Source organism: Macrotis lagotis, chromosome X (genome assembly GCF_037893015.1).
Source record: "Macrotis lagotis isolate mMagLag1 chromosome X, bilby.v1.9.chrom.fasta, whole genome shotgun sequence".
Taxonomy (NCBI): Eukaryota; Metazoa; Chordata; class Mammalia; order Peramelemorphia; family Peramelidae; genus Macrotis; species Macrotis lagotis.
In genome coordinates, this window is record NC_133666.1 from 694910267 (window position 1) to 694928975 (window position 18709).

Genomic DNA, 18709 nt, shown 5'->3' on the forward strand with positions numbered 1-18709 from the left:
TTGTGGAGGAAACAACATGTTCACATAGAAACAGACACAAAGGATAAAGAATAAGAATTAAGGGGAGAACAAGGTCGAGAAAGGCCTCTGGTAGAAGGTGACCTTGAGCCAGGTCTATGACAGCACATTTCAGGCACAAGATGCAACTGGGCCAAAGAAAGGCAAGAGAAAGGAGGTACATGTTGTATGTGAGGAACACCAAGGAGGAGAGGGAGATAAGTGATCCATAATATGCCTGCAAAGATAAGTTAAGGACAAAGTAAGGGAGGGCAGAAACAGGGAAGGCTTGCACAAACTGACATCAAGCAAAATGAGCAGAACCAAAAGAACAGACACAATAACATAAATTAAAAGTAACCCAAGAGGGGTGGCTAGGTGGCGCAGTGGATAGAGCGCTGGCCCTGGAGGCAGGAGGACCTGAATTCAAATCCAACGTCAGACATGTAATAATTAACTAGCTGTGTGGCCTTGAGCAAGCCACTTAACCCCATTTGCCTTGAAAAACCCTTAAAAAGAAAGTAATCCAAGAAAACAACTGAACTCAGAAAAAAGGTGAGAGACATTGTATCATGATTCCCAGGGCCAGCCCACAGTACATGCCAAATGTGGGAGAGAAGGAAGGCAGAGTGGTCATACTGGCTGGACAGGGAGAAAGATAAGGAAGTACAAAGGAAAGTTGGCAGATCAAGATGGGAGATATAAGAAGCCTGTGGAGTCTAGAGTCCAAGAGGCTTCTAGAGGGTAAAGCAGGGATGTCTAAGACAGTGTAGATGACACAGGCCTGAAAATATAGGCAGGAGGGATGATGTACACCTCACAAGGCCAGATAGGTACTTCAGAAGTCCTATAAGTCTAACCAAAAGACTCATCAACTAAAAATCAACTTGAGAACCATAGAGGAAGAGCCTACTTTCTTTGGATACAGCAAAGGCAAAACCAGTCCCTGACACCCCCCCCCCCCCAAGCTCCCCTTTCAATGGGGGATTCACCTTGTCAAGCTCTAATCCTCCAGGAATTCTACCAGAGGGACACGGGGGGAGGGGAAGAGATTGCTAATCTATATTCACTAGGAAAGGCATACAGAAGAGTATTTTGAGCTACAGCATAAAGGGGGAAGAAGCACCATCGCCCAAAGGTTCACAGGAGAAAAACCCCAGAAGAAATAGCAAAATGCCTGAAGGCTCAGATATCTCAATAGGCAGATGACCCGTGGCTGCCAACCTGGACAACGGCTGGGGATAGTAGGTCTTGGGCCTTGGGCCTCTCGCTCTTTGGCCCATCCTTCATCCATCAGTCAAATCTTTCATGGTTCCATTTCCACATCCCCTAAATTCTAGCATCTCCCTAAGTATCTCCAAAATCAAATATAAAATCCTCTGCTAAGCTTTTAAGACCCTTCACTGGCTGCCACCAGTGACTCCCCAACCTTTTCAGTCTTCTTCTACCTTACCCTCTCCATATTCTCTGTTCCAGGAGCACCAGCCTCCTTGAGGTGCTTTGAACAAGACTTGCCATCTCCTGACTCCCAGCATTTCCACTGTTGTGCTCCCTGCCTAGCACTCCCTCACTTCTCACTATCACCCTATGGCTTCCTCCAAGTCTCAGTCAAAGTCTGATTTTCTACAAGAAGCTTTCCCCACCCCCATCACACCAGTGCCTTCCCTTGCTTGAGCATCTCCAGATTATCTTGCCTCACTCTTGTTTGGACATGGTTGTTTCCATGTGGCAGGGGCTGTTCCTGCCTTTCTTTGTACCCCAGAGCTTAACACAGTGATGGACACATTGTAGGGTTTCGTCAATATTTGTTAGACTTAATGTAATGAAAGAAGACATAGCTACACAAGCAGCACTAAAAGCCAGAGGAACGGGACTCATCATTAGAATACAGATCAGTATGGTGAACTTATTCAAAGAAACAAAACAGTTAAATTGGTAGATGTGGGGCAAAGTCAGGCTACATATTAGAAGGCACAGTAGGTGAAAAAACCTAAAAAAATGAGGGAGGGGGATTTAATTATGGGAGAGAGCACTTGAGTGAGTCCATCAACATCTATCACGTCTCTTCCCAAATCCCTCCCCCTTCCAAGCCTTCCTACATGCAGCTGCCAGTGAGACTTCCCTAAAGCGGAGGCCTAATCATGGACTCCCCTTTTCATAATCTCCAATGGTTCAGTATTGCCTCAAGACTAAAATCTAAGTGGGCTTTGGTCTTCACCTGGCCCCAGCAGGCAGGACTTACTCTCCTTCCCAAACCACACAAACTGATTGAAGAACAGATCCCCCATGGGACGGCTTATCTCCCACCTCTGAGTTTCCAACCTCAAGTCAACTTCACATTTGGAATACTCTTGCACCCCAATAAAATAGGGGCTCCTTGTGGGGAAGGACTGGTTAATTTTTTTTGTATCTTCAGCCACTGGCCCAGTCACTGGGACATAGCAGGCACTTACTAAATGATTGTTGATGGATTATTCTTGTAAACATTCTGTGGAATTGGAAATCTGAGTTAATAACATTTCCTTGCTTGCCTTTTGGGAGTAATAAGGCCCAAATGTTTCCAGGAATTCTTCCCTCCTTCAGAGGTCTTGAAACTTGCTCCCCCAAACCCCTCAAAACAGGGTGGCCTCCAGCATGTACCAAGATCACATGTGTGGACTTGCTTTGGTTGAGTTGCTTCTCTCTCGTCTTTGGTGACATTTCTTTTACTCAAGCAGTAGAGTCCAAAAATAGCAGCTCTACTGTCCAGGCTGGTAAAAAAAAAAAAAAGCTTATTATGAAAAAACTTTACACTGGCCTCGCCCCCCCCTCCATTTCTCATTTACACATTGTCCTCCTTCTAGTTTCATCCTTAAATGTCCTTGAAGAGACTTTACTTAGGTCTTTTGCCAAACTTTCTTTGAACCCGCTTCTCCCTCCATTGCTTCTGCTATTCTATGAGTCAACATTGCCCTAATCTTCCACCATTTCTTCATCCATAACATTTTACAAATGAGTTTATATTTTAAACTGGTGTTGCTCTTGGCTGTCATCTCTCCGCTGGCAAGGAGATCAAGGGTTTTGCTGACTGAGGTGGTTTCCAAATTCTTTTAGTCTCTTCATCATGGTGACTATTTTACACTGGTTAAGTTTCTTTAGGAAATGGCTAAGGTTTTGAAGTCAGTTCATCTAATTCCTTCCCATTTTTCAGAATCAACACTTGGTTTTCACATGATATCTTTTAATATTTTTTAGGATTTCTCTTAGTTTTATATTAACTTTCCTATTTATTCTAGTCAGAGGCAGGACTATAAAAAGTCAACTGATTTGGGAATGGCTCCTATATCTACAGTGAGTTGTTTCCTAACTGTTAAAATATCATTTAAGCCATTTCTTAAGTCATGTTTCTTGATGTTCACCCTGTCGGCACCTCCTCAACCTCTTTTTGAAGAAAGTATCCTTGATTTATATGGGGCAATGCTGCAATTTAAGACCCAAATTCTCTGGCTTCACATTTCTTATTCCTGAATCATGATTTTGTCATCCTCCTCTTTTACATCAAAGTCATCAAGAATGTGTTGATTTAATTTGATGTATTTTATCAAGTGCTTCACAGAATGTCACTGCCTCTCCATCCTCTGTGATGCTTTGTTCTTGCTTCAATTACTTCCAAAATGTTGTTTTTGCATGTGCTTATCATGACCACTGCAAGGTGAGATGACCAAAGGGTCTCTGGAATGATGCTTCTCACTCTGGCCGGACTCATGATAACGCTGCCTCTTTTATCTGCATTTCCAAACATTCTCTCTGAGACAGCCTTCCATTTAGGGGTTATTTCCTTTTATCTTCTCTCTGGTCTATTTACAGAGAGATTGGCAAACAGTAGAATTCAGTTCTTCCAGGCATAGCACAAGGTCTCAGAGCTAAGAGAATGCTTACAGATGTTGGTTTTAGAACCTTTGGCCTATCTGCCCCATTTCTACAGAATAAGAAGAGGTCATATAGGCCTAAGGTCAAATCTAGTAAGATGAAAGTGAATAGGGATAAATGTCATTTTTGAATTCTGCTCAAAAAAAAGAAAAAATCAGCTCCATGAGAGCAAAATGGAAGAGATGTGAATGAACAATAGTTCATTTGAATATTATCTGGGGATTTTCAAGGACTGCAAGTACAATATGAGCCTATACTTCTCCACTCCTGCTCACAGATTGCTGGCCACAATTAGTGGGAACCTCACAACCATGATGACTAAGTACACTAAAAATTTATGTTACTCAACTTCAAATAGGCCATCCTTTTATTCCTCCCTAAGTGATTACCTGTTTCACTCTCCAACTTAAACCTTGTCTCTTATTTTACTGAGAAAATGGAGGCATTTGATGTAAGATACCTCTTCTCACATTCTCTTCATCTCAAAAAAGTCAACAGGCATTGATTAAGTGTCTCCTATGAGCCGGGTGTTCTCCTAAGTTTTGGGGGATACCCTTAACCCAGTCTCCAACACAGAACTGGCCCTTATTCTTGGAAAGTCAACTCCACTATGGGGGATCCTATGTCTACCCATCTTCTCCCATAGACTGTACCCTCAACAATCCCTCCTCTTGAATATTCAAATTCTCCCTACCTACAAGCTACTTTTCTGACACCTTAAGATATGCTTCATCTTTATAAAAATCATCATCATACCCTTCCATATCCTCAAACTGTATCTCTCTTCACTTCTCAGCCTCCCATTAAACCTTGCCTTCATTTCCTCTCCCTTTGACTCTCTTCACATCCTTAGCAATTTTTTCCAACCTCATCACCCAAATGAAAGCTATTTCTAAAGTATTCAAAAATTTCTCTCTCTCTCTGGTGCATTAGATGTTTAAATAATCAGAGTCAATAATCTCTTAATAGGCAAGTACTATGCTCTTTATCAGTCTTCATCCTTGACTTTTCAGCTCCACTGGACACAGTTGATCATTCTCCCCTCTTCTAGTTCTCTTTCTACCCATGTGACCACTCCTTAGATACCTTTGCTAGCTCATCATCCAGGATATGCCCCCTAGTTGGGAAAGTTGCCCAAAGTTCTGTCTTATGCTTTATTCTTTTCTCCCTCTGCCATTAGTTTAACTATCATTTCTGTTCAGATATCTATATCTAGTCCAAATACCTCACTTCAGGATTGTGTCACTAATCACCTACTGAACATTTAAAATTGAATACATTTCAAACTCAACATGTGCAAAACAGAAATCATTCTCTCTCCATGCAAATCTATTCTCTATTTCTAGTGAAGACATAACAATCCTTTCACTATCCTGGATGCATAACTGCAGCCTTATTCTGAATTCCTCACCCTTTCTCATACTCTATATCTAATTAGTTGACAATTCTTCTTTTTAATCTACACAAAATCTCTTGGGTTCAACTCTTTCTCCCTACCCATACAATTACAATCTTAGTTCAATCCTCAGTCAGTTCTTACCTAGTTTATGCCACTAGTCCTCTAACTGGTTTAAGACTCTCAGTCAAGTCCACTAGCTTCCTGGTGCTTCTAGGAACAATTTTTTTTTTTAGGTTTTTGCAAAGCAAATGGGGTTAAGTGGCTTGCCCAAGGCCACACAGCTAGGTAATTATTAAGTGTCTGAGATCGGATTTGAACCCAAGTATTCCTGACTCCAAGGCCAGTGCTTTATCCACTATGCCACCCAGCCGCCCTAGGAACAATTTTTAACTCTTTTGTTTAGCTTTTAAAGTCCTAAGTAACCCAGTCCTAATCTATCTTTCTTGGCCTCATCAGACTTGGAAATATGAACCCAAAGAGCTATAATAATGCATATCCTTTGACCAGTAATACCATTACTAGGAGATCAAAGGGTGAAAAAAGGAACCCATATATACAAAAATATTTCTTACAGCTCTTTTTGTGGTGGCAAAGAACTGGGAATTGAGGGGATGTCCGTTAATTGGAGAATGGTTGAACAAGCTGAGATATATGACTGTGATGGAATTCTATTGTGCTATAAGAAATGATAAAATAATGCTTTCAAAAAATTCTGTTAAGTCTTTACATTTATCTGGAGAAAAAAATTAATTAAAAAAAGAAAAACCTGAGAAGACTTATATGAACTGATACAAAGTGAACAGAACTAGAATATTGTACTAGAATATTTGATGCAAAAAAGGATGACAAAATCATGATTCAGGAATAAGAAATGTGAGGCCAGAGACTTTGGGGCTTAAATTGTAGCACTGCCCCATATAAATCAAGAATACTTTCTTCAACAGAATATTGTACTATAAATTGTACTATAAATTCTTCAATAGAATAGTGTACTATAAATTGTTATAGTTACAATAACAGCAATATAGTAACTATAATAAAATGCAATTTAGCTGCTCTGACCAGTACAATGATCCATGATAATTCCAAAGAACTTATGATGAAAAAATACTATCCACCTCCAAAAAATGAGAAATGATGGTTCCTGAATGCAGACTGATGCAGGATTTTTCTTTATTTTTCTAGCTTTTGTTTGCAACAGTGAAAATGTTTTACATGACTTCATACACTTAATGAGTTATCATATTTCTTGCCTTCTCAGTAGGGAAGAGGTGGAAGGAGGGGGTAAAATTGGAATTTAAAATACATTATAAAAAAAGACAAAATTACTTCAAGACTTACAACATATGATCCAGTCAATCTGGGCCTGCTTTCTGTTCTTCCCATAATATACTCCATCTCTCTTCCCTATGCCTCTGGGGGCTGTCCTCCATGACTTGAATGCTGTCCTTTTTCCATCACCAGTTCAAGGAAGAATCTCTCTTCCTTCAAAATGAAGCTCAAGCATCACCTTCTACATGAAGACTTTCTAGATATCTTCTCAACTACTAACTCCTCTGATTTTCCTTTACTAATCTACATTTATTCTCTTCATATTTATACACATCCTGGTTGTCTCCACTCCATGAGAATGCAAGCTCTTTCCTAGTTGGGATCCTGTCATTCTTTATACTGAATCCTCAGTCCCTCACACAATAGGTGTCTAATAATGCACATTGATTCAAAGCCATTATGTGGTTTCCCAAAAAAGGTCCTGTGATCTTGGGGTGCAAAAAGAAAAGCACCAAGGTCAGACCTCAGGAGGTAATGACCCTGCTCTGCTCCCCCTAGGCAGACCGCACCACTAGGCTACAGACCATCCAAAGGAAGGCAGCCAGGAAGGCTGAGCTCCTATCATCTGAGAATCAGCCAAACCAGCTACAAAATTACAGGGAGAGCTGGTGGTGATGTTTCAGCATATAAAGGAGGCTGGTTTGTGGAAGAAGGACCAGAGCATTCTGTTGTAACTGCAGAGGGAGATTGGACTCGATCTAAGGAAAGAACAACCTAGAGATGAGAGCCTCCCAAAAGGGAACAGTCTCCCCCCAGGAGGCAGGTGCTTCCTGTGCCCTAGAAGTCCCCCAAGAGAAAACTAAAGGACCATGTGTCCAGCATTTTGTAGAGGAAATGGTTGTCCTATAAGCAGATCTAGATGGCTTCTGAGCATCCTGACAAACTATGGTAGTCTATAAAGCCCACAGAGGGCTCATTGAACACTGAAGAGAGAAATATCTTATTTAAAAATTATTTAATATTTTAGTTTTTATGTAAACAGTTTAAACATTCTCTTTTTTCCTCAAATTTTGAGTTTCAAATTCTCCCTCTGTTCCCACCCCCCCCACTTTGTTGAGAAGGCAAGCAATCTGACATAGGTTGTTATTCATGTATAGTCATTCTGTGAAAGAAAACAGACCAAAAAATAAAAATAAAGTAATGAAAATCTGCATTTGGACTCTAAAACTTCTTTTTCTGGTGATGAACACACTTTTCATCATAAGTCCTACAAAACTGACCTGGATCATTGTATTCCTGAGAGTAGTTCTCCATAGCTGATCATCTTACTTTTTTTGCTGTCACTGTGCCCAATGTTCTCCTATTCATTTCATTTTGCATCAGTTCATATGAGTTTTTCCAGGTTTTTCTAACAGCATCCTACTCATTCTTTCTTTTTTTTTTTTGATTTAATAATGATACTGTCATGGAAGGTTAATGAAGAGTAATCACCCTTAAATACTATTTAAAAATTTTTTTTGAATTCTACAATTTTTCCCCCAACCTCACTTCCCTCCCCTCATCCCCCCACAGAAGGCAGTCTCTGATAGTCTTTACATTGTTTCCACACTATACAGTGATCAAAATTGAATGTTGCCTGCTCATTATTTCTTAGACACTAGTATTCCACCAAAATTATATACAACAACCTATTCAAGTCACTCCTCTATTGATAGACATTCTCTTAATCTCCAATTCTTTGCCATCACACTAAAAGAGTTGCTATAAATAGTTTTGTACACACAGGTCCTTTTTCTTTTCTATCTTTTTAAATCTCTCTATAATACAGACCTACTAGTGGCATTGCTTGGTTAAAGGGTATGCATGATTTTATAGCCTGATAGGCAAGTTCTAAATTAATCTCCAGAATGACTGAATCAATATACAACTTCACCAACAGTATTTTCCCACATCCCCTCTAAAATGTGTCATTTTCCTTTTCTGTCATATTAGTCACTCTGACAGGTGTGAGGTGGTAGTTCAGTTGCATTAATTTGCACTTCTCTAATCAACAGTAAATCAGACTTTTTTATATGACTATATTATAGCTTTGATGACTTTGTCTAAAAACTGCCTGTTCATAGCCATGTTTCTATAAACTTGATTCTTTTCTTTATACTTCAGAAATGAAGTCTTTATCTGTTTTGTCTGTTTGTCTGTTTGTTTGTTTGTTTGTTTGTTTGTTTTTGCAAGACAATGGGGTTAAGTGGCTTGTCCAAAGTCACACAGCTAGGCAATTATTAAGTGTCTGAGGCCGCATTTGAACTCAGGTCCTCCTGACTCCAGGGTCCAGTGCTCTATGCACTATGCCACCTAGTCGCCCGAAATGAAGTCTTTATCAAAGAAATACCATAAAAACTTTTTTTTCACAATAATGATTACTAATTATATATTTCCCTCAATCTTATTTTCCTCCTGCTCATCCTACTTCCTTTTTTAAACCCTGGTTATTCTCCAGTGTTTTGCTTCTGACTTTTACCTTTCCCAAACTACTTTCCCTTCTACCAGCTCCACTGTCCCTCATCCACATTGATCCTCTTCCCTTCTCACTAGTATAGTATAGTATAGTATATTTAGTATAGTATAGTAAGATAAATTTTATACCCATCTGAGAGTATACATTATTCTCTCTTTGAGCCAATTCAAGTGAGTAAGATTCAGGTTCCCTTCCTCCCTTCCCTTATCCCCCGCCCATTGTAAAATTCTTTTCAGGTCTCTTTTATGCCAGATAATTTATCCCATTCTACTTTTCCCCTTCTCCTTCTCCCAGTGTATTCATCTTTCTCATCCCTTAATTTTATTTTTTAGATAATCATGCCATCACCTTGGAGTTATACATCTGTTTTATCATATACTCCTTCTAACAGCCCTAACAATAAAAAAGTTTTTAGGAGTTATAAATATCTCTTTTCAGGGAGGAATAAAAACAATTTAACCTTATTGAATTCCTTATGATGTCTCTGTCTTTTGTGTCTTGTATTTGAAAATCAAATTTCCTATTCCACTCTGGTCTTTTCATAAGGAAAACTTGAAAGTCTTCTATTTTATTGACTATCCCCCCCCCCCCCACTGAAGGATTATATTCAGTTCACTGGGTAAGGGAGTCTTACTTATAGTCTTAGCACTTTTCCCTGCTAGAATACCAAATTCCAAGTCCTCTGACCCTTTACTGTAGAAGTTGTTAAATCTTGCATTAGCTTGACTGTGGCTCTATTATATTTGAATTATTTCTTTTTGGTTGCTTGCAGTATTTTTCTCCTTGATGGAGATCTGGAATTTGACTATAATATGCCTGGGAGTTTACAATCCAGAATTTCTTTCAGGAGATGATCAGAAGTTTCTTTCAATTTTTATTTTGCCTTCTAATTTTAGAATATCAAAGCATTACTTGATAATTTCTTGAAAGATCATTTCTAGATTTTCTTTGATCATGACTTTCAGATAGTCCAATAATTCTTAAATTATTTCTCCAAGATCCATTTTCCAGGTAAGTTATTTTTCCAATGAGATATTTCATGTTTTCTTCTATTTTTTCATTCTTTTGATTTTGTTTGTTTCTTGATGTCTCATAAATGCATTAGCTTCCACTAGCCAATTCTAATTTTTCTCTTCAGGGAATTGTTTATTTTCCATTTGGTCAATCCTGCTTTTCCTTCACTTTTTTGTACCTCTTTTACCATTTGATCTATGGTTTTTAAGGTATTATTTTCTTCAGAACTTCTTTGTGCCTCCTTTGCCAAGCTGTTACCTCTTTTTTCATGACTTTCTTACATAACTCTCATTCTTCTTCCCAACTGTTCCTCTATCTCTCATACTTGATTTTTAAAAATCATTTTTGAGCTCTTCCATGGTGTAAGACCAATTCGAATTTTTCTTTGAGGCCCTGGATGCTGGAGTTTTGACTTTGCTATTGTCTTTTGTTTGTTTGTTTTTACAAGGCATTAAAGTTAAGTGACCTGCCCAAGGTCACACAGCTAGTAAGTATCAAGTGTCTCAGGTCAAATTTGAACTCAGAGCCTCTTGGCTTCAGGGCTGGTACTCTATCCACTGCATCACCTGGCTGCCCCCAACTTTTTTTTCTTCTGAGTATGTGTTTTGAACTTCTTTGTTGCTATAGTAACTTTCTAAAGTCAGAATTTTTTCTGTTGTTTATTCATTTTGTACCCATTACTTTTAACTCCATGCTAAAGTGGGTTCTGCTTCTTGAGGAGAGGGGGCACTGTTCCAAGCTTCACGTTTTTTGTGCAGCTGTTTTTAGAGGTAATTCTGGGAACCTGTAAGTTTCTGGTTCTTTCAAGGAGATATGATCTAGGGAAAGGTGTGATCATTACTCTCCTGTCCTGTGGACTGCTTTGTGAGTGGCCACAAGTACTCTTTTCAATTGTGGCTACAAGCCCCACTGTGCCAGTCCTCCTTCTTATACTGGGATTAAGACTGAGGACTAGAGCCATATCCAAGTATAGGCAGTGTAAAATCCTGCCCCTGGTGACTGCAAAGGGACCTCTGCAAATCTTCTTATGACCTTTTGTTCAATCCTATTTCCTTCTGTAGACTGAAAGATCTGGAAAATTGCCACTGCTCTCACTGATACAAGCATCTGGAGGTCTGCTCCTGGTTTGTTGGGGTCAGGTCTGTTTCGTGCAATCTGTGTTGGACTATATTCCAATCTCACCCTCGCGCAACAAACCTTTCCTGACAACCTTCTAAGTTGTCTTGGACTGGAAAACTGTCTAGAATTGTTTAGAGTCATTATTTAAATTTGGAGAGGTTTGGGGGCAGAGATCAGAGGAGTCCCACCTTTACTCGTCCATCTTGGCTCTGCCTTCTGGGAAGGTTCTATCTCATAGAGAATGCTGGAGTGGGGGAGAAGAGAAATTCACAGGAGCTTCAAGAAGGGTAAAGGAATGGCCTGGAATCCAAAGGAAACAGGTTTGGAAGACTTCAGAAGAGACCATAAATCAGGAGGTCCCATGTGTGGTAGGAAGCACATTTCAAGACAACCAGCAGCCTTGTTATATTTCAGAGTTATTTCAGAATCTCAAGGCTGGAAAGGATCCCAAAGACTCTCTCTTCTAACATGTGCCTGAACCAGAATCCTTTTTATAATCTCTCTGAAGAGTATTCCTCTTCCTATAACAATCAAATCTACTTTGTCTAGAAAACAAAGGGTCTAAGCCCGAAGTGGTTTCTGAGATCCCCTCCAGCCCCAGGCCCATGACCCTAGGTTCAGGGAGCCAACTCAGAGAGAATGGAACTGATAATTCTGAGAATCCTGGAAGGGACTCCTGAAGTCATCTAACTCAAACTAGAATCCCAGAGCAGGGATTTCCTTTACAAAATCCTCAATGAATGGTCATCCAGTTGGGTGAGGGGGATACCACTGCCTGGAAAGGTGGCCCATTCCCCTTTTTGGCAACAACAATTGTCAGGAAGGCCGACTTTCTGTCAAACAGAAATCTGCGTCTATGTAACCGCCACCCATTAGGACTAGTTCTGACCTGCAAGGCAAAGCAAAACAAGTCTAATCCCATGACAGCCCTTCAACTCCAAGAAGACAGCATTCATGGCCCCCATTAACCTAAGTCTTCCCTTCTCCAGACTCAAATGCCTGTTTCTTCAGCTGATCCTTATATGGCATGGATTCTAATCTGTTCCCTCCCTAAGCACGAACCTTTCTAAACCCCAATGCCCCAAACTCTAGACAAGACTCCAGGTGTGGTCTGGTGAAGCAAAGTATGAAAACAGAGGAGTTAAGGGAAGCAGAAAAGTTTCTAATAAACCATAGATTGGGGCGTTTTACTGGTGAGGGAACTAACTCAGGCGGAGAGGGCAAATGATCAGCCCAGGGCCCCATCACTATCTGACCACGTCCAGTGCCCTGTCCAGCAGGTCATATTGCTTCACTCCTTTTACACCAGCTTAGAGAGTAGTTGTTAAAGCATCGGCAATACTTCACTTGGTTGTTTTCATTCCTATACAGGCATCCTCATAGTGGATAGTGATTGTTGTTCAGTCATGTCCAACCCATTTGGGGTGGTTAGGAAGAAAACCCCTTAAGCCCCTAAAGTGGGGAGGGATAGCTCTGTGTGCTGACTTCAGGGTCATGGCAGAAAAAAGCCAACCTACTCAGCTTCTTCAGATAGAAAATCAAGTGATTGACTTGTTAGAAGGCCCCTTCTAGCTCTCAACCCTATAATCCCATTATCAAATGAGACTTTCCCACAGACAAAAGAGGGTGGGTGGAAGAACTCGTTTAGGACAAAGGTGGTAACAGCAAAACTCCAATGGGGGGACCAGAAACTAAGGGCCAACCTGAGGAAGGAAAGTGGGTTACTTAGAAGGGCAGGAGGGTTGTAAAGCTATGTGCCACTGCAGATTAAAGTGTTCATTTTACAGGAAACAAGACTGGATTCTGTACTTTATAAATTTCCCCTGAAAACAGTCTGCAAAAGAAAGTTCTAAAAACATTTTGAGCGATGAACGTAGAGTTGGAATCAGTATAACTACTTTTAAGGTGACTACTTTGGAAGGAATGAAGTTCCTCTAAGATGTCCAAATTTAAGTTCTATTTAAACAGTCAATCCCATGGCTTTCGAACATACTGTGTACAACTAGGAAGAAGTCCTTCCAGCATTTCTGGGGCTTAAATCCTACTGGAAGGCTTGGGGGGAGTCACATCACAGTGAGTCACTGGAATAGAAAGCCACAAGGAGGATTTTCCTTCCCTTTTGTTACCTAGAAATTTTAATGGCAGAGGTTGACATACTGCTCCACAAGGAAGGAAGGTTTCTCAGAGTCACTGAGATTTGAAGTGACTACAGAAGGTAATGGGACAGCTAGGTGGCACAGTGTATAGAACCTCAGGCTTGGAGTTAGAAAGAGTCACCCTCCTGAGTTCAAATCCTGCCCCAGACACTTCCTAGCTGTGTGAGCCTGAACAAGTCTGAGCTGGAGAAGGAAAAGGCTAACCACTCTAGTATCTCTGCTCAGAAAATCCTAGATGGGGTCTCACAAAGGGTTGGACACCACTGAAAAATGAATGTGACACACATGGAGATTTTTGGTAGGAAAAGAGGAATGTTTCAAGCAAGGACATTGGCATTTAGAACTATAATCAACTTACTTAATGAGACCATCTCATTAACTGCCTCATTTTACAGATAAGGAAATGATAACCCTGAGAGGAGAACCAAATAACTTGCCCAAGGTCATCCATCTCCTGAGTGTCAATGCCAAGAATCCAAGTCTAGCTTGGCCTTTCCTATGGTATTACAAGACTTCCATATTAACACACAAGAGAGAAGAAAGTCAAGTGAATGAGGTCTGAGTCAAAAGGCATTAGAAAGCAAAGGGTTCTCTAAGGCAACTAAGGAAAGGGGAAGCAAATTAAGGGCAAAAATTAATTAAGAAATGAAAAGAAATTGAACTAATAACAAAAATTAAGAAGTAGGCATTCAGAAAACAAATGCATTGAAGTTGTGTAGCTGTCTTCCTGAGCTCCTTTGCATATTCCAGCTGCAGAGAGGTCCCCCAGATGCTCCCTGGACTGACCCTTCCCACCCTCATTCAAGAGGAGCAGGTCCCCCCAGGCCCCTATCCTCTTTGTCTAAAATTGGTGTCTGAATCTGCTCCCTGGAGGGATATGTACAAAGATTTTCAGTCAACAGAAGGTCCCCAGAGGAGAAAGCATAAACAACTGGGGGGGGGGGGTAAGAAATACTTCTTTCAAGAGGTGGGACCTGGCTCTGGAGGTAGGAGTGAGGGCCACAATCTGTCCATAAAGCATCTACTGAGATACAAGAGGCAAAAGACAGCCCCATCTTTGAGGAGCTTACCCTCCAAGGAGAGACCACAAACAAATTCTCATAAACCACATGTAGGATAAATAGGAAAATCATTAGCAGAGAAAAGGCCTGGAATGCAGATGGCTTGGGGAAGGCTTCCTTCAGGTAAAGGATGAGGTATTAGCTAGGGCACAGACAAGAGAGTCCAGGAAGCAGAGATATGAAGGGACAGCATAGCCAGAAAAAATGCCTGAAGGTAACTGGGAGAGGGTAGGAACTAGCACCTGTGGGGGGGGGGGTGCACAGGGGAGATTGGGAAAGATTTCACAGAGGATGGTGGCATTCAAGGAAACTGAGGCAGTCAAAAGAGGTGAAATGATATGTCCATGGTCACACAACTTGCTTCTGAGGCTGGATTTGTACCCGGTTTCCCAAGCTCCAGCCCAGTATTCTCTCTACTGCCTCATGGTCTAAACAAGAGCTGTCTAGTGATTAGAACCCCAGACAACTCCCAGACTGTGAACCTGAGGAGGGAAGGACTGTAACATGCTCACACAATCAGGACAGGAAGACAGGAATCTTAGGGATTAGGATGTGCAGGGGAAGATGATAGGTCCCATTTTGAATGAGACATCTGGGTGGGAATATCCAGCAACTAAGTGGGACTGGCGGTCAGCAGAGAGCCTAGGACTGGGGAAATGAATCTGGGCATCATTTTCAGAAATGATGAAGGAATCCAAGGGAGCTGGTGAGATCACTGAGAAATCCTTCAAAGAGAGAAGACCCAGGGCAGAGCTCTAGGCAATACCCACTTCAGTGGGCATGAGGATGATGACTCAACTGTTAAAAGGAAGCAGTCAGACTCGTGGAAGAACAAGATGAGAGGCAGCAGACACCTAGTTCTCTGACAAAACTACTGTCCCCAAGACCTGGAAGCACTTCAGCCTGCTAAGTGAGGAACTCCAGTAGGGGCCTCTTTCCAGCCCAGTAAGCAGAGGGACAATGGAGAGGGGTCCAGTCACAAAGGCCCATGCATAGGGTCAGGTGCTGGGGTCTGCATCTGGGTCCTCAGGACAATGGACCAGGGACAACACACACCTGGGTCATTCTGACTTGGGGAGTCTCTAAGCCTCAGAGCCAAAGGGAACATAAGACCAGGTGTGAGTCTGCACTTCTTTTGCTCTGAACTCTGACAGGGGGTGGGACCAGCAGCAGTAGACTAGAGCTCAAACTAGGGGCAAGGCTACAGTTGTAAACCCCAGACCCTAAGCCAGGGTCAAGAGTTTCAAAGCACAAACTGAGACTCAGAGTAGGGCCCCTTAGGGGTCCTTGAAGAATACAGTGCTCAAAACCTAAAGGAAACAGCAGAAGAAACAAAGAAGGAAACAAAGAAGTCCATGACATTTCCTTCCAAAGTGTGCAGACCTGAAGTCCGAATTCAATAAGTGAGTCTGGAAAAAGTAGTCAACGAAAGATAACACTGAGAATAAAGAAATAGTAGGGAATCAGGATTGCTTAAGATAGGGCTGTCCAACCATACTTTTAAAAGTTTGTACCGAAACAATAGACAGTACGTTTTGATTTGCCGTTTTAGTGAGAGCTCTTCGGTAGCTTGGCTTCATTTACTAAAGCATTTAGTGAACCCACAGGGGGCTGCATAAAATCACACTGCAGACCACATTTTGGACAGCCCTGGCTTAAGACATGATCTCAGAAAAAAGGAATAATTTCACTAGCCAATAAACACACCTTAAACAGAGGTTTGGTCACAACCTCAAACTAGAATTTCTGTAAGAAATGAAACAAGAGCTGGGGAATATAACTTATATCAAATTGCTTACCAATTTAGGGAGAGGGCAGGGAAGGAGAAAAATTTGGAACTCAAAAATTTTTTAAATGAATGTTAAAAATTAACATTCCATTTAAATGGAAAAAAATACTATTAAAAAAAGCAATTGAAGTAAGGATTAAATGTATATGTACATACATATATACACATTACAAGTAATGTATAAAATACACATAAATAAAAATAATATATGCATTTATATATTTATACTTATGCACAGAATAAATGAGATTCTGAAAGAAATTATTGAAAAATGAGAACTCTGGAACAATGACTTGGAAGGAGAATGAATGCCCTAAAGATGCAAAGGTTAGGTCCAATGAGGACTGAAAGGACAGCACTAGATTGAAGAAGATGAAGGTACTTTACTTTTCTTCCCTGAGGATATGATTTTCCATCATCACATTCAACTGAGATCAATGTATAACATGGAACCAATGTAAAGACTAACAGAATGTCTTCTGTGGGGGGGTGGAGGGAGGGAAGCAAGAAGGGGGGGGGAAATTGTAAAACACAAAATAAATAAAATCTTTCTTAAAAATAAAAGAAAAAGAAAAAGATGAAGGATTTAGAAGTTGGGAGGTGTACCTCAGGAGTCCCAGCCAGCCCACAATCTGAAAGACCTCTTCCCACAGTTGGTCTGACCAGTGACTATCCAGTCTCCAATGTGGGGAGTTGGACTGGCCCCTGTCCCATACCTGGATGGTCCTAATCGCCAGGAAGCTTCTCTTTTTGCCAAGTCTACATTCACCTCTTTTTGACAACTCTCCAGCTGCTTCTGGTCCTGCTTGCTGGGAAGAAGCTTAATCCTTCTTCCACGTGACGCCCTTCAAATTCTTGAAAACATAAAGAAAACATGATAATTAATAGGATATGATGGAAGGAAAACTACACCTAGATGAACTCACCCACAGAATAGAGGAGCGTGGCAAAATGGATTACAAAAACAGAGCTCAACAATATGTTATTTACAAGAACTCTTGAAATTCAGCAGAGTTAAAATAAGGGGCTAGAATAGAATTCTTTAGATAAATCCAAAAAAGGAGGGGGTGGCAGTTAATCTCATCAAGCTAAGAGAATACAGGGAAAGGAAGAGGAAGAGCTAAAAGAGAAAAACAGGGAAACTATATTATGCTTAAAGGCATCATAGATAATAAAATAATATCAATAAAATATATATCTACACACATTAACTGGAAAAGCATCTAAATACTTAGGTGAAATGTTCATTGAACAACAGGAAGAAAGTAAAACAAAAGTTGTTGGAAACTTTAAAGTACCCCTTTCAGACTTAGACAAGCCTAACAAAAAAGTAAATCAAAAAGGAATATAAACTCTGGATAGAATTTTAAGAAAGGGAAATGCTGACAAATGAATGGGAATTCCAAAAAGTATATTTATTTCTTAGTTTTCCATGTTACCTTGACAAAAATTAAATATGTACGGGGGGGGGGGGGCACAAAAATACATTAAACAATACAGAAAAGCACAGAGTGGAAGACTTTCCCAAGAAAGCCTCAGGGAATTCTGAATTGCAGGGGACACTGCAAACAACAAGTGAAGTTGTAACAGAGGTCAAGAATGGGATACTCTAAGCTCCAAGGCTCCAAGATCCTCTAGCATTCTGACCTGAGAAGCCAAAACTGACCCTGAAGAACCAGCACTCTGAATCTCAACATCACAAGAGGACCAGATGAACTAGGATGTGACAAAGAACTAAAAACCCTACCCAAAAGCAAAGTAAGTGACAGAGGCTAGGCTAGGTTTCAAACCCCAATTCTGGGGATAACACTAGAGAAAAAATACTTACCACTATAAACAGTTATTGTGGACTCAGAGATAAAGCACAATTCTTCCTAGAAGGAGGAAATAACTCCATAACAATAGTAAAGAGTCTCAAAAGGAAAAAAAAAATGTATAAGAACTACATGAATACCTAAAAGAATACTTAGAAATACAAGGGGGGAAAATGAGTAAGATCTGGAAGAAATAAGTAAAAAGAGAATAAATAGCTTTGGACAGAAATCTTACTTGGAAAATGGACTCCTTGAAAAACAGTCCAAAAAGAAAATCGATGACTCTAGGAGACATCAAAAAATATCAGAACAAAAAAAAAAAATTAAACTGAAAGAAATAGAAGACAATCTTAAGACCTTTTGCTATAGCTACCTTTTTAAAAAAATTGACCAATAAAATAGGTCAAAGGGACATGATTTAAGAATTACTGAACTCTCTGAAAAGTATTATTAAAAAATAAATACTGGATCCCATATTTCAAGAAAACAAATAAAAACTTCCCAGATCATCTAGAATTGGAAAACAAAGTGGAAAAGATAAGAATTCAATTACTGAATGACACCCCAAAAGGCAAAATCAAGCTTTGACAGTGGTAAATAACTATATTAAAATCTACTGTTTGATAAACTTAAAAACTCCAGCTTTTGAGATAAAAACTCACAA

The 18709-nt window shown here is 40.3% G+C and overlaps 1 protein-coding gene across 3 annotated transcripts in view; it reads right to left on the reverse strand.

Annotated features, from left to right (window-relative positions):
- GNB1L (G protein subunit beta 1 like) overlaps nt 1-18709 on the reverse strand; it is a 151816-nt gene that overhangs the window by 103453 nt on the left and 29654 nt on the right. For 2 of the 3 annotated variants that reach the window (XM_074206493.1, XM_074206489.1), the window contains exon 2: nt 16948-17085. The exons of the other annotated variant lie outside the window; for it this stretch is intronic. The gene's annotated coding sequence lies outside the window, so the exon portion shown is untranslated. The remainder of the gene's footprint in view (nt 1-16947; nt 17086-18709) is intronic. 3 annotated transcript variants of the gene reach the window in all.